The sequence below is a fragment of the Corvus brachyrhynchos genome, unplaced genomic scaffold, assembly GCF_000691975.1.
Source record: "Corvus brachyrhynchos isolate BGI_N302 unplaced genomic scaffold, ASM69197v1 scaffold94, whole genome shotgun sequence".
In the NCBI taxonomy this organism is placed as follows: Eukaryota; Metazoa; Chordata; class Aves; order Passeriformes; family Corvidae; genus Corvus; species Corvus brachyrhynchos.
The window spans coordinates 9,407,387-9,420,395 of record NW_008238330.1 but is presented as its reverse complement, the minus strand read 5'-3'; the positions used below and the strand labels follow the sequence as shown (position 1 = coordinate 9,420,395).

Here is a 13,009-nt window from a genome sequence, read left to right as displayed (position 1 = left end):
AAATTCCAATCTCTTGTTAATTTTTTTAATTTCTAAGTTCATGAAGTTGTATCAGGTAAGTGTCCTGTCTTGTAAGCATGCTCCTGATGATTTCTAAATATGCATTATAAGTAAATACACATAATTTATGCAGTGCAAGCAGATTGCATACTTGCTTTTGTGTCATTCATGAAAGTCAGTCTTTTTCAGGGTAGATGAGGTTTATAAATGGGATTCTGAATCAACTTTGATATTCCTTTCTTAAGTTTTCAGTATTTTAATCTTTAATTTAAAATTCCTTTGCAGTGATTTATTTCACTGCCTATCATTTTGAATCTCTTTAATGCTGCATACCCAGATGAGCCCTTTTTTATTAAAGTAATCTTGTTAGCGATGATAGATTTTTCCAGCAGCATACAGAACACCGGCTTTATGATATTTTGTGTACATATATGTACAAATCTCTTCTTGTGATAAGTATTAAGAACAAAACCATATCTTTTACTGTAGTTCATAAATAGTTTTGACCTTGGATGAGTACTAATTTTAGGTAGTAATAAAAGAAGAACTCAGTAAAATACGGAAGTCAAATGTTTCATGTTAATATCCTTAAATATTTAGTTAATATTTGAAATGGCTTCAGGTGTTGGAATCTTGAAATTTAACTATATATATGGATGTGTGTATATATATATGTGGTCTTTTTTGGCTCAAGGGATGTGAAATACAATGCCAGAAACAGTAAGGAGGGTGGCAACCTGTTCCTCTGTTTTCCCTGCAGGAAACTGAATTCAGCAAAGGAATTTCAGGCAGTTGGGAAAACTCAGGAGCTAGGATTAATCAGACTGGAGGGATTAATCATTAGGCTGTTTTTCTTTTGAACAGAAGGGATTGAACAGGACAGATTAACAAACTCCCTCATCACAAGTTTCTGGAATAATTTTCACAGTCATGTGGGTGAAGGGAGTCACATACAATTTGATTCCCATTATTCTCCATAAACTAGTCTTTGTCTAGGTTTATATTTTTATCCGTTTCAAGAAACAGCACAAATAGTAATGTTGAGCTCTGTGTCATTATACCTAGACCTTTACCAGACCCTAAACTATTGAATTTGAATTATGCTTCAGAGTCAATCCTCTATTTTATACCGACAATAAATTAAGGTAGAGCTATTACTATCAAGTTCATGGTTTATTATTAGTACTTAATAATTTCTATTCCAAGGCTCAATATCCAATGTGTATTTTCTATGTATCATTAAACATAGTTCATGTCATTTCCTGCAATGCAACTGACAGGACATGGGCTCTGTTAGACTCCGAAGGGAAATATTGTGGGCTCAAAATTGAAAAGCATCTCCAGGAGCAGGAGGCTTTTTCTAGGCTGTGCTGCAGTCCAAGTGGGATTGAATGTACTAGCTATAATCTAGCTACACAGTAGCAAGGACACGATGGCTTGCAGATACTGAGCAGATCGCAAGAAATAAGTTTTAATATGACTGCTTTTCGCTGCTCATCAGTGTAGAGTTATACTACCTCTTACACTGCACCCTACCCAATATTGTGGTCTAAGCGGTAACACTGAGATCTGGCAATTTTTTTAATCTTCTCTCATCCCTCTGGACCAGCTAGATCTCTGAATTCAATCAAAGCATATGAAAAGTATCCTTTCATGTCACTTATTACTGCAATTTTTTACGTTATAGTTGCCAAGAAAAAAAATAACTGGATCAGTGAAAAAAAATCTGTTACTGTCTACCTAAAAAGTTGTTCTAAGAGAATAGCCATAATTTATCTTCACCTGAACTAGGGTTTAGTCGCTGAGCTAATTAATAAGAGGCTTTAAATAGAGTTCCAGTTCCCCTGGAAACCCTCTGCACTCATTTATCTCTCAACACTTTGTTGCATTTAGGAAATGCACATTAATGGTTTGTGAGTATGTGAAAAACCTGAATACAGTTCTTCATTACAGAACTTCAGAGGTGAATTTCATGTTATACCTGAATGCAAATTAATTTCATCAGTACCTTGATCCCAGATCCTGGTGCTAGTGCTTACGTAGATTATAAGTAGTCCTACAAAGCAATATGAAGGTATGACTGCAATATGAGTAGACATTGATCTTGCAATAATGTCTAATGTGGTCAGTGAAAATGTAGTGATATGTATAGAGACATATTGACAATTTAGAGGTATTTTCAGGACAAGAAGGGATTTAAAAGCAGAAGGAAAGCTGACACCATAGTGTGAAAAAATTAAAAGGTGCAAACTCCCCATGGTAGTAAGATTAAATATAATGAGACAAATTCCATTATTATGTAAATAATGCCAAAAGTTGGGTTGATTTAATGTATAAATATGAAATGCTGCTGTTGATGAAGAAGGGGTTGTAGCAGGAAAAGTTACTGTGGGTTATATTTAATGTTTTACTTTCTTGCTGCCTATTTCATGTTTTACTTTTCTTGCTACATCCTTAGTATTCTTTTTCTAATATATTTTGCTATGTCAAACCTATGCCATCTGCCTGCAAATCAGCTTATGATATACAAAATACTGATTTTGATTATTACATTATAATGCTGGAATGAAGTTGATAAAGGCTTTGGAAGTGTTTTATTGCCATATTTGTAAATTATGGCTATTTGTATTTTAGATTGCTACCAAAATTTTGCTGAGTAGCAAGCAATGAAGTTGACATAAATGTTATCTTCTGTGTTGTGTTACTTTTAAAAGAGTAACTTCATAAATATTACCTGGTTTTCATTTAGTGTTACTTGAATGAAAAGCTGTTGCATAGAAAAGAAATCTTGTGTAGTTGATGAAATTATATTTTTCTGCTGCTAAGTTTTAAAACTAAAGCTAATGATGCTTGTGATTAGGAGCTCAGTGCTACCCTGTTTTTAAAGCTCAGTAGTCAATTGTCTGCTTATCCTATTAAAGTCTCTGGTGTAGCTTTTAGTCACACCAGCATATTATCACAGACATCAGTTTTGCTGTAATTTTTTTTTGCAAAGTTCTGTATTTCAACAGCCAGTTAAAGTCTAAAGGCATATTCTTTCAATAAAAATTACTTTATAGTAAGATTGAATATTATTGTATTTAAAAATGATATCTTATTATTAAATATGATCAACCAATAGTAACTAGTGTCTTCATGTCTAAACTGCCCAGTCTAGTTTAAAGATTCAGTGGTTGTTTTATTTATACTATCATTCACAAGCAAGTCCACATCTTTTCTTTACATTTGTGAAATAATTAAAATTAATTTTGAAATTACATATTTTAATTTATTTTCCTTCAAATACAGTGCAAAGCTCTTAGTATGAAAATACAAAATATATTTCTCTTTACAGTCCTATTAAAATATTTTTGTTTATTTTTCCTAGCTGTGTATAAGTTTGAAATTTTATACTGTCCCTGTGTATTTTGGGATGGCTGTATTGGACATCTTAAAATAAAGAATCATATACTGCTCATGTTTTTGATAGACTGCAGTCAGCCTATGCTTGCATGCTCAAAAAATGCTTCAAAATCATTGTTATGGTGGCAGTCACTGATCCTTTTAGAAGGTATGCTTTGCTCACTTCATTGTAATTGCAGTTGAAAATAGAGTTCAATATTACATTTATCACTAAGGGAGAGAATATTAGCTAAGCATAATTAAAGGAAAAATTGTAATAGTTACGTAAAAAATAGATAAAAGAAGAAACAAGCCACTCCAGTTTTCTTGTGTAACGACTTATTTTCAAGAAAGCTAACAATTTTGTGGAAATTTTGTCTAGTAGAGGATACATAGCCATGTATAACTCGATTGCTTTGGTATAGTTAGATTGCTTTTTTTTAAAATTAAAAATAATTCTAACCAAAGTCCTTCAATTAAAAAAAAAAAGTTGTGAGAAAGAAGTTGTATAGCATCCAAGTGGAAGCAATGGTTGGATTCTGTATTTCATTTTGAATTTTAATAGGAGGAAAAAGCAACAGGAAATGGTTATGGTCAGAGATGCCACTCCTTGTGATCCAGTTAAAGTAACAAAGCCATCCCCTTAGAATTATTTAAAAATAATAATTGTTGTAAGGCCAGTCTTACCTGTGAAAATACTATAAAAATGGAGAAGAAGACGACTGGAGAGGAAAAAAAAGAGCCTCATCATTCCTCTTTTGCTTGGTTTCTATTTTCTAGTGAGATATTTCAGTCATATATCATTTGAGGGAAGAGGTAGAGGTATTTTTCTGCCTAGCAGCCACATGGATGACAAGTAGAGAGGAACATGGATCAGAGGTTATTGCAGCATTTGAAGCATTAGTTTACTTGTGTCTGTTAAAGAAAGCACCTCCTAGTCCAGCGTGGTGCACAGCTTGTTGGTTGTCTGAAAGAATGGGAAGCATGTTTCTAATTCTTCCAAGTACTTGTAGTCCATTCAGGATGAGTATTTGAAACAAAAGACAGACAGGAGATTCTTTCTCTTATATTCTGTAAAGAGTACATGTTTATGGTGCGGAGTTCATCTCCTGGAAAAAATTAGGATAGTACATTAGGCAAATAATAAAAGCTCTAGCATTTAGTGTGAATGGGTCCTTGGTCTTCTATGCTATAAATGAGCTTTGACTTGAAGTCAAAGCTTTCAGCTCTGCACTCGCATGAGAAGATTGATGCTGACTGATTGCTCTGGACATCTCACTCTAGTCTGTGGGCATACTCAATCCTTAATTTAGAATCAGCCCTCTCTTAGAAAAATCAACACAGAGTTATCTGGGAATGCTTAGTCTACATGTGTTCTAAAGAACAGGAAATAGTATTTATTTTAGTACCTTCGTGTGTGGTATTCCTGTTCCTCTCTGTATATTCAATGGTGTTACAAAAACATCCCATGCAATGGCTCTTTTTGGTGTATTTCACCTGCTCATTACTGCTGTAAGGGAAAACCTGCATTTATAAGGTATCTGAAATTAGATTCTAAGGGGGATTTTTATGGCTTCTACAGGATGGACATTAGTTATAGTTAGAAACCTTAAATGTATCCATAATGAACATCTCTATTTTTTTCTTTCTCTCTGAAGTGTGCATATTTCCTCAAATCTACTATATCTAATAGTCAAATTGTATGCTGTGGCAGTGTATGTAAAACTGCTGTGACAGATTAGGAATGTAATCTATGAGGATTTCTGAAAGTGAAAACGCCAAAACCTATTTTAATGGGTAGTTTATAAAGCAAAATAATTGCTAGTTTTGAAAGACATTTAATATCCAAAGATGAGTTTAGGAGAAACTAGAGAAAAATTGTTGAGCTATCTTAGAATTTATGTATTTGGAATCAGAAAAAATTATGAGATATCATTTAAAGAAGATACATGTAATGCAAGTGTAAAATTTACTGTGAGTAGAACATTTTTAACAGTGAGAATGGTTTAAATCCTTTCCAAACTGACAAGTTTCTTACCAGTGCATTGAAGTCCTGTGTCAACATTCAGTAAGGTATTACATTTATTCTCTTTTTAATGAGAAATCAAATTAATAGGAGTGTTTCTATAGACCAAAGCAGACACTGTGAAATGCAATAGGGTATAGTATGTTAACTTCCAATTTTCCAGGAATAAAATACGGCTCCTCTGGTAGGAATGTTAGGATTTTTCATTAGCCTGTTAACTTGCTTAAGCACTTTCAGTTTAAGGATGAGATTCCTGAGACTCATTACCTCTTTCAAATTTCTGACTTGAAAATAATGTATACTAAAAAGGGATAAGCCTGCACATCAGAACGTGTACTCCTGGAAATAAACATGTCTAAGTGGAACTCTCTTGAGAATCTTTTAGCAGGAAGAAGAATCCTACTAATAGAAAGTTTTATTTTCAGAAACAGATTTATTTCTGTGTCTATGTCTGTGATCTTTTAGTCAGGAGTTTCTGAGGAAGTGTTTGTACATATAGATGTTTAATTAGTGCTGAATTGGGCTGTTAATCTGATTTGGTCAACTGATCTCTGCAATTATTAACACTGTACATGGAATGAATTCTTAACAGTTTTGTTTTATTCATGTGTAACTATCGTGTTCTTAATAGATGACAACAAAACTATTAGAAGCCAAAATGCTTGGTATAAAAACTATTTCTGATTGTGATTAATATTAAGAACCCATGACATTTGTTTTCTTTCCCCAGATGTCAGGTAATATGCAGTGGTTTTGCATATGGATAAAGCAATCACAGAACCACAGATTGTCTGAAGTTGGAAGGGACTCATAAGGGTCATAGTGTTCAACTCCTGCCTCCTTCAGAACTACTTTAGTCATTATATGACTAAGAGTCTTGTCCAAATGCTCCTTGAAATCTGTCAGGCTTTGTGCTGCAACCACTTCCCTGGGCAGCCTGTTCCAGTGCCCAGCCACCCTCTCAGTAAGGAATCCTTTCCTAATGTCCAATCTGAACATCCCTTGATGCAGCTCCATTCCATTTCCTTGTGTCTTACTGATGGTCACCAGAGAGAGATCAGCATCTCACCTCTGCTGCCTCACTTGAGGAAGTTGTAGACTGTTATGAGGTGTCCCCTCAGCCTTATCTCCTCCAAGCTGAACAAGCTAAGTGACCTCATCTGCTCCTTGTAAGTCTTGCACTTGAGACCTTACACCATCTTGTTCACCCTTCTCTGGACACACTAATAGTTGTCCTCTTACATGTAGTGCCCATCCTCTTACAGTGTAGTGCCAAAACTGCCCCCAGCACTCGAGGTGAGGCTGCCCCAGTGCAGAGCAGAGTGGGACAATCCCCTCCCTTGCCCACTGGCGATGCTGTGCCTGATGCACCCCAGGACACACTTGGCCCTCCTGGCTGCCAGGGCACTGCTGACTCACATTCAACTTGCCATTGACCAGGAGCCCCAGGCCCCTTTCCACAGCACTGCCCTCCAGCTCATTGTTCCCCAGTGATAAAGTCAACAAAGGCTTCCTTTGCAGAGGCATTTTCCTGCAAACAATGGAAGAAACATTTTGCTTTTTCAATATCATTGTGATGTACGCTAGACTTTCAGCCTGTTTGCTACAACCACAGAGCTTAAGAGTTTTCTGTGCTGCAGTCAGTGTGTGGCAGCAATTCATGAAGATGTCTCCACCTAACTGAGGAAACAGCTGCCAGCTTTAAACAGAGCTGGAATTATTTGCTTTCCCTCTGTCACACTGAGAAAATTGTTGTTATTAGGGGTTTGACATTCATTTTTTGAATGGTATTAATACTGATTTTCAGCCTTTCTTGTAGAGTTGCTTGAGTCAAATAATTTTGGCTGTCTTTAATTCAACTTTTTTTTTTAAGTAGTTACATGTATATTTGTTACAAATACCAGAATTTTAGAACAGGTTAATGAAAAAACCTGAAAACTTGAAGTAAATGATTTGTGGGATGAGGAATGGGCTTGTTGGCAGAGTAGTGAGAGAATTGAGAGAAATGCTTCCTATCCCTGCTGCTGATCCACATTTATTCTTGACCCTGGAAAAATTCTGTAAGCCCTCTTTTTCAAATGTGCTTATTGTGCTTCTGTCCTTTGAGTGTCCGATGAACACCTTTACTCTTAGAAAACTCAGCAATTGGTGCTTGTCATTCTGAAACTAAGCCTGTTTAAGGTCGCAACTGGACTTTATTCAAGCAAAATTCTTCAACAATTTTTTCTTACGGTAAGGTAATACCTAAAGTATAACTGTGTACCACAAGAACGTAGGGAAGATGAATTCATTAATATTTAGAAGGTATTCAGATTCTGTTATGAGAAGCACTGTATAAATTCTAAGTAAATATGGGCAGCCTTTTTTTATGACTGTATGTCTGTGTAGATCTATCCCCAGTAGGATCGCTGATGGAGAAAGAAAACATGTGAGAGGAAGCAGAGCCATCCTTTAAATAATTTTAATAGTATAAATTGATATTCTGCATAATGAAATGGGTTTATAAAAGAAGAAGTATTGCTAAAGCATATCCTTCTATCACTCTCTTTCTTATCTGGAAAATTACTTTGAACCAGTGCTCCTGTTAGGGGAGGGAATAAAATTATTTACTAAATCACTTGGCACTCCACTTCTGAGAGAAAACTTGAGTCCACAGCATTTGTGACAACATTATGTTCTTGTATAGGAAGAAAATTCAGCTATTTACATCTTAAAGGAATTGCTTTCTAATGCTAGACACTAATATTTTATTGTGTATGCTACCTAGCTATTTTTTTTCTATTTTATATGCAGTGCTAAAGGACATAAGGAAACTCATGTATAAACAATATTCTTATGTGTTTGTTAGTACTTACTTATTTATCCTGTCCTAAAAGTTGAAAATTGTACAGATAATAAATATGAATCTAAAAGACTTTTAAAGCTAGCTATAACATACTGGGTAAGAAAATCACAAACAAGTAGTGAAGTGCATAGGTATCTGTACTTTGCAAAAATAGTGACCATGATTACTGCTGATACTAGAACACATTTCCAAGTTTTATGATGTTGTGACTGTTTTCCAATTCTTTGATCTCAGTCTTCATATTATATATTACTGGTCTTCAATAAGCAGGCAAACATACTGGGTTTGTGAAGGTGGGTTTTTTAATAAATGTTTCTACAGTAGTCCAGAATGGATAATTATTTTGTGTTTTATGGTATAATGTCTTACAAGTTGTCTTTTGAAAGAAAATATATTCACAGTTTCAAAGAAAAAGATGTTGCAAAGTATCACTGTTGTGCCTTGCGTGGCAGATCGACGTATTTATCTCATCATTGCTCTGACCATCCCAAGAACATTTCATGGTGTTGCTCCAAAGTGACACAGAGCCCAGTGGGGGTCTCTGGTCTTTTTGCATCTTCTGTTGATTGGGACAAACAGGGTGCTGGAGGGATGCCTGGTGATGATGCAGTTTAAGCTCTGTTCAAAGCAATTAATGAGTAACTATAAGCCTAATATTTATCCAGTCTTATGGTATGAATTACAGAATGATCCCTTTAGGGATGACTTAAGACCCAACAAAACAGTTGTTTTAAAGGTCTCTGCACCTGCAAAGGGTAGAGCATCTGCTTGTTACTGTGTGCTGGCTCTTGGCTGTTGCTCAAAATCCAATAGCTTTGTCCTGTGTTTAGAGGATTGCCTGTTGTCCTTTGGACTTTGCTGGATGCTGGTAGTTGGCACTTCCCTTAAACCCCTCCAATTACAAATGCGGTAATGGTGGTTATTCTGAAAAACTCTGAAAAGTTTTTTTTTTGGAAGGCTAAACTTGTTTGGAATGCATAGTTTGTTCAACTACTGTGTTCAGAGAAAAGATTAAAATATATTGTCAAAGATGTAATAGTGCCTACCCAGAACCTTTGACATCTTGGAGCAAGCCCACCCTGATGATCAGGGGGTCTGGAGTACATGGCACGCATGGAGAGGCTGAGAGAACAAGTTTCATATTACCTTTGCTAAGAAGTCTTAAGGGGATCTTTTTCCTGCCTGTAGCTGCCTCAGGGGACAGTACAGAGAAGATGAAGCCAGACTTGTTTCAGCAGTACACAGTGGAAAGACAACGGGATGAATACAAGCTGGAAGATGGGAAATTCCAGCTTAATATAGAAAGAAACTTTTTGCTGCAGGGAGGGTGCTCAAACACTGGAATGAGAGGCAAGAGAAGTTGTAGCATCTCCATGCTTGGAGACTCTATGCAGCCCTGAGCCAAGCAGCCAGCTAGACTGGAGAGCTCCAGAGGTGCCTTTAACCATATGTTATTCTGTGATTTGATTGTCCCAATCCAGTCCATCTTCCTAGAAAACAACCAACTGAACTAAAATGACCCCACAGGTTATCTCCTAGCATGGTAGCCGCCATATGCTGAGCCCTATCTGTAGTTAGATACATTAACTCCTCTAGACTAGGATCCAAGTCAGTAGTCTTTCAGGTGAGTTTGGGTTTCTGAGCTCTTCATCTTTTTCAGCTTCCTAATAATTTGTATGCTTTGACCTTTATGCAAGCAAAGTAGATGGACTGAAGTGGCAATGCTTATTCAGCTGGCTTGGCTCCACTCCCATTTCTTCTTTATCGGAGCCATCTACATTTTATACTGCATGAGGGTGGTGTTTTACGAACCGAATGCAAGGCAGACTGTAGGTCAGGGTTGAATGGATGGACGTATAAAGTCACTGAGTGTTTCGGCCAACTTGTTTTGTCTCTCAATACACTTGGACATTTATGCAAGGTTACCAGAAATAGGAGTCTTGTGGGTTTTTAACAGTGTTCTAAACAGGTGTTTTTAAAATTTTGTGATTGGGTAGTTTGAATATTATTGTGGAGAATTTTTCCTAATGATTATGTTATTACTTACAAACAGTGCAGCTCTGACCTTTAAGGGAACATGCTAACTTCAGCTTTCCATATGACAGATAAAGCGGATGCTATTAGATTTTATTTCTTGGAAAACAAGTTTACTTAAATGCTAACTAATACCTTTCTCTTTAACTCTAGGACTTTAGGAGAGTTAAGATTTGTAGAGTATTTGAAATATGTAGCAAGAAGACTTTCATAGTAGGTAGGTCATATGTAATCATATGTTAAAAAAATCATGTTATCATATGTAAAAAAACTCACAAACTTCTAAAAATATGGAAAAGACATGAATTTTGGCCCTGATAGGGAAATAATTTTTCTTTTATTTGTCACTTTATATTGATAGAAAACATTAATAAAAATTCTTCAGTACTTCATTTTATAGTACTTCGTTCTGTCTAACCCCTTCTATCAGGAATGATTGTGTTACTGTTCCTCCAGTTCAGCCTGAAGGAAGACTTTATAATCTTTTTCCAGGCTCACTGAACATTTTATCAGGAATTTCATTTTAGATGACAGATCCATCTTGTCAGTCTTGGGGACTTATGGCAGAAGGGTACTGACTTTATGTTCCTTAATGATGGATTTCACCAGCAGCAGGAGAGAGAGGGACTGACCATCACCACAGACAGCCCTAAGGCTTGGATAGAAACAAAATTGGTGCTCATGTTCTCTCCCTCTCACTTTTTCTGCAAACACAGTCTTCTAAGAACGTACAAAGTTCACAGTGCAGAGGTTCTGAATCAAGGTTTTCCCCCTCTTAAACAGTATTTGCTTGGGTTGGTTTTGGTTTGGTTTTTTTTTTATAGTCATAAAACTGTTTAGCATTCACATACTCTTTCATCACACTTGATTTGAGCCTTTTTTGAAAGAAGTTTTGTGCATAACCTTCAGGATCTTGTGATTATTCATGTAATTAAAATCTTCTCAAGTTTTTTTGACACCTAATACTACTCACTTTCAGTTTAATTTGCACCCCTTTTCAAAGCAGATATGAAACCTGTATGTGTTCTGAAGTATTGCAGAATGTGAGACTGCTATCTATGGTCGCAACTCTACATATGCAGTGATGCAAGATGTGTTTCCATTATCACTCAGAGTGAGGTATCAGGTTAGATAAACAGTCTAAGAAAAACATCTGTTTAATCCTTTGTCCTGGTCTGGAAAATACACTGAATGTTACACATTGTAAGAGGAAATACTGCAATGGTAGGCAGAAAAACATTGTGCATGTTACTCAGTGTGTGGATTCTGGGTTCCCCACCTCAAAATGTTTACAGTAGAACTGCAAATAGTGTAAAGAGAAGAGACAGAGATGGTCAAAGGTCTGGAATGGCCCCTGTGAAAGAGATTTATTCTTCTGTATGCTTTAATTTGGAAGGTAGTAGTTGAGGGGCAAGTGTGATCTTTGCACATACGTAGCATAGTCAGGTGAGTAGGGAACAGTATTGCTGCTCACTGTCTCTACTCACACAATATCTGTATTATAAGAACTAAAGAAAACTTGCAGTTGGGATCTGAAAAATTGAGAAAAGGTGTACTGTTTCCTGTAGGGTTGTGTTCAGCTCTCAGCTCTGCTCCATGGTGTCCTCAGTTTACTTGAATTAAAAAATAGACTGGACAAATTAATGCAAGAAAATCCATTGAGAGCTATTACATTAAAAAAATCTTCTGGCTCAAAGTCCTTGGGCTGTGAATTCCTGGAGGCTGAGGAAAGTGTTCAGTATACCTGTCTTTTAGGGCGTCTTCTGTTGTCGAGTGTTTTAGGTATGTTGTAAGGGTAGGTAGACCTTCTATTTGAACTGACTCAGATTCTGTTTTATATACTAAAAATGAGTGCATGGGAACCTTTCTGTATTGTAAGATTTTTATTACTAGCTGCAGAAATCTGTCTTACAACTCCCATTTTTGTTTGAGAAACCAGTTTAATTTATGACTTAAACAGATTGACTTGTTCTCTGAAGCAAGTTGTTTCTTAGAGAAATTAGCAAGTTAAAAGTACACAGCTGAGTTATGAGGCTAATTTTCAGTCTGTGGTTTATTTGACTGGCTGTGGAGTTAAAAATTAGCAGTAATTTGGGGAATTCACAAAGAAATTTGGACATTCTTTAAGTTCTTTACGAATTAGTATTTACCCATTGTTCATGAACAAGTTTCAGAGTTGTCAGTATTGAACGTAGCACATTTTTGCAGAAATTTTATTACATCAAAGCATCACTCAGTCATTATAATTAGACAAGTTTCGCACTTAGAGAAAAAATATTTGGAAGGTGGTTGTGGATGGGTAGAGAGATAATTGTGCTCTTTTTAAACTAGAGATTTAGCTGTCATCATCATCTTCAGAAACCATCTTACTTCTGTCACACCCTTTTCCTCCAAAAGTTCATAGTATTTACTGCCTTTCTCTTACATTTTAATTGAAGTAGTGCAACTAAACTAGTTAATCTTCTAGATTGGTAACTGGTTCTGCTGTGAATAAGATTAAACAAATTAAATTCTTTATCTTTCATTGTTCATCCTCCCCCACTTTTATCAGTAACTGATAAATCTCACCTCCCATTCTTTAAGCTTTTTTCCTATTCTCACAGTCCTGCAGTGCCCACACCTTGGACACATTTCATTTTGTTTATTTAGTTATTTTCCCATAGTCAGATTGTAATTTTGTAATAGTCATATATATATATGTGTGTGTGTGTGTGCGTGCATAC

The 13,009-nt window shown here is 36.0% G+C and overlaps 1 protein-coding gene across 1 annotated transcript in view; it reads left to right on the top strand.

Moving 5' to 3' along the window:
- Positions 1-13,009, top strand: part of ULK4 (unc-51 like kinase 4) — a 215,356-nt gene that overhangs the window by 95,559 nt on the left and 106,788 nt on the right. The window lies entirely within an intron of this gene.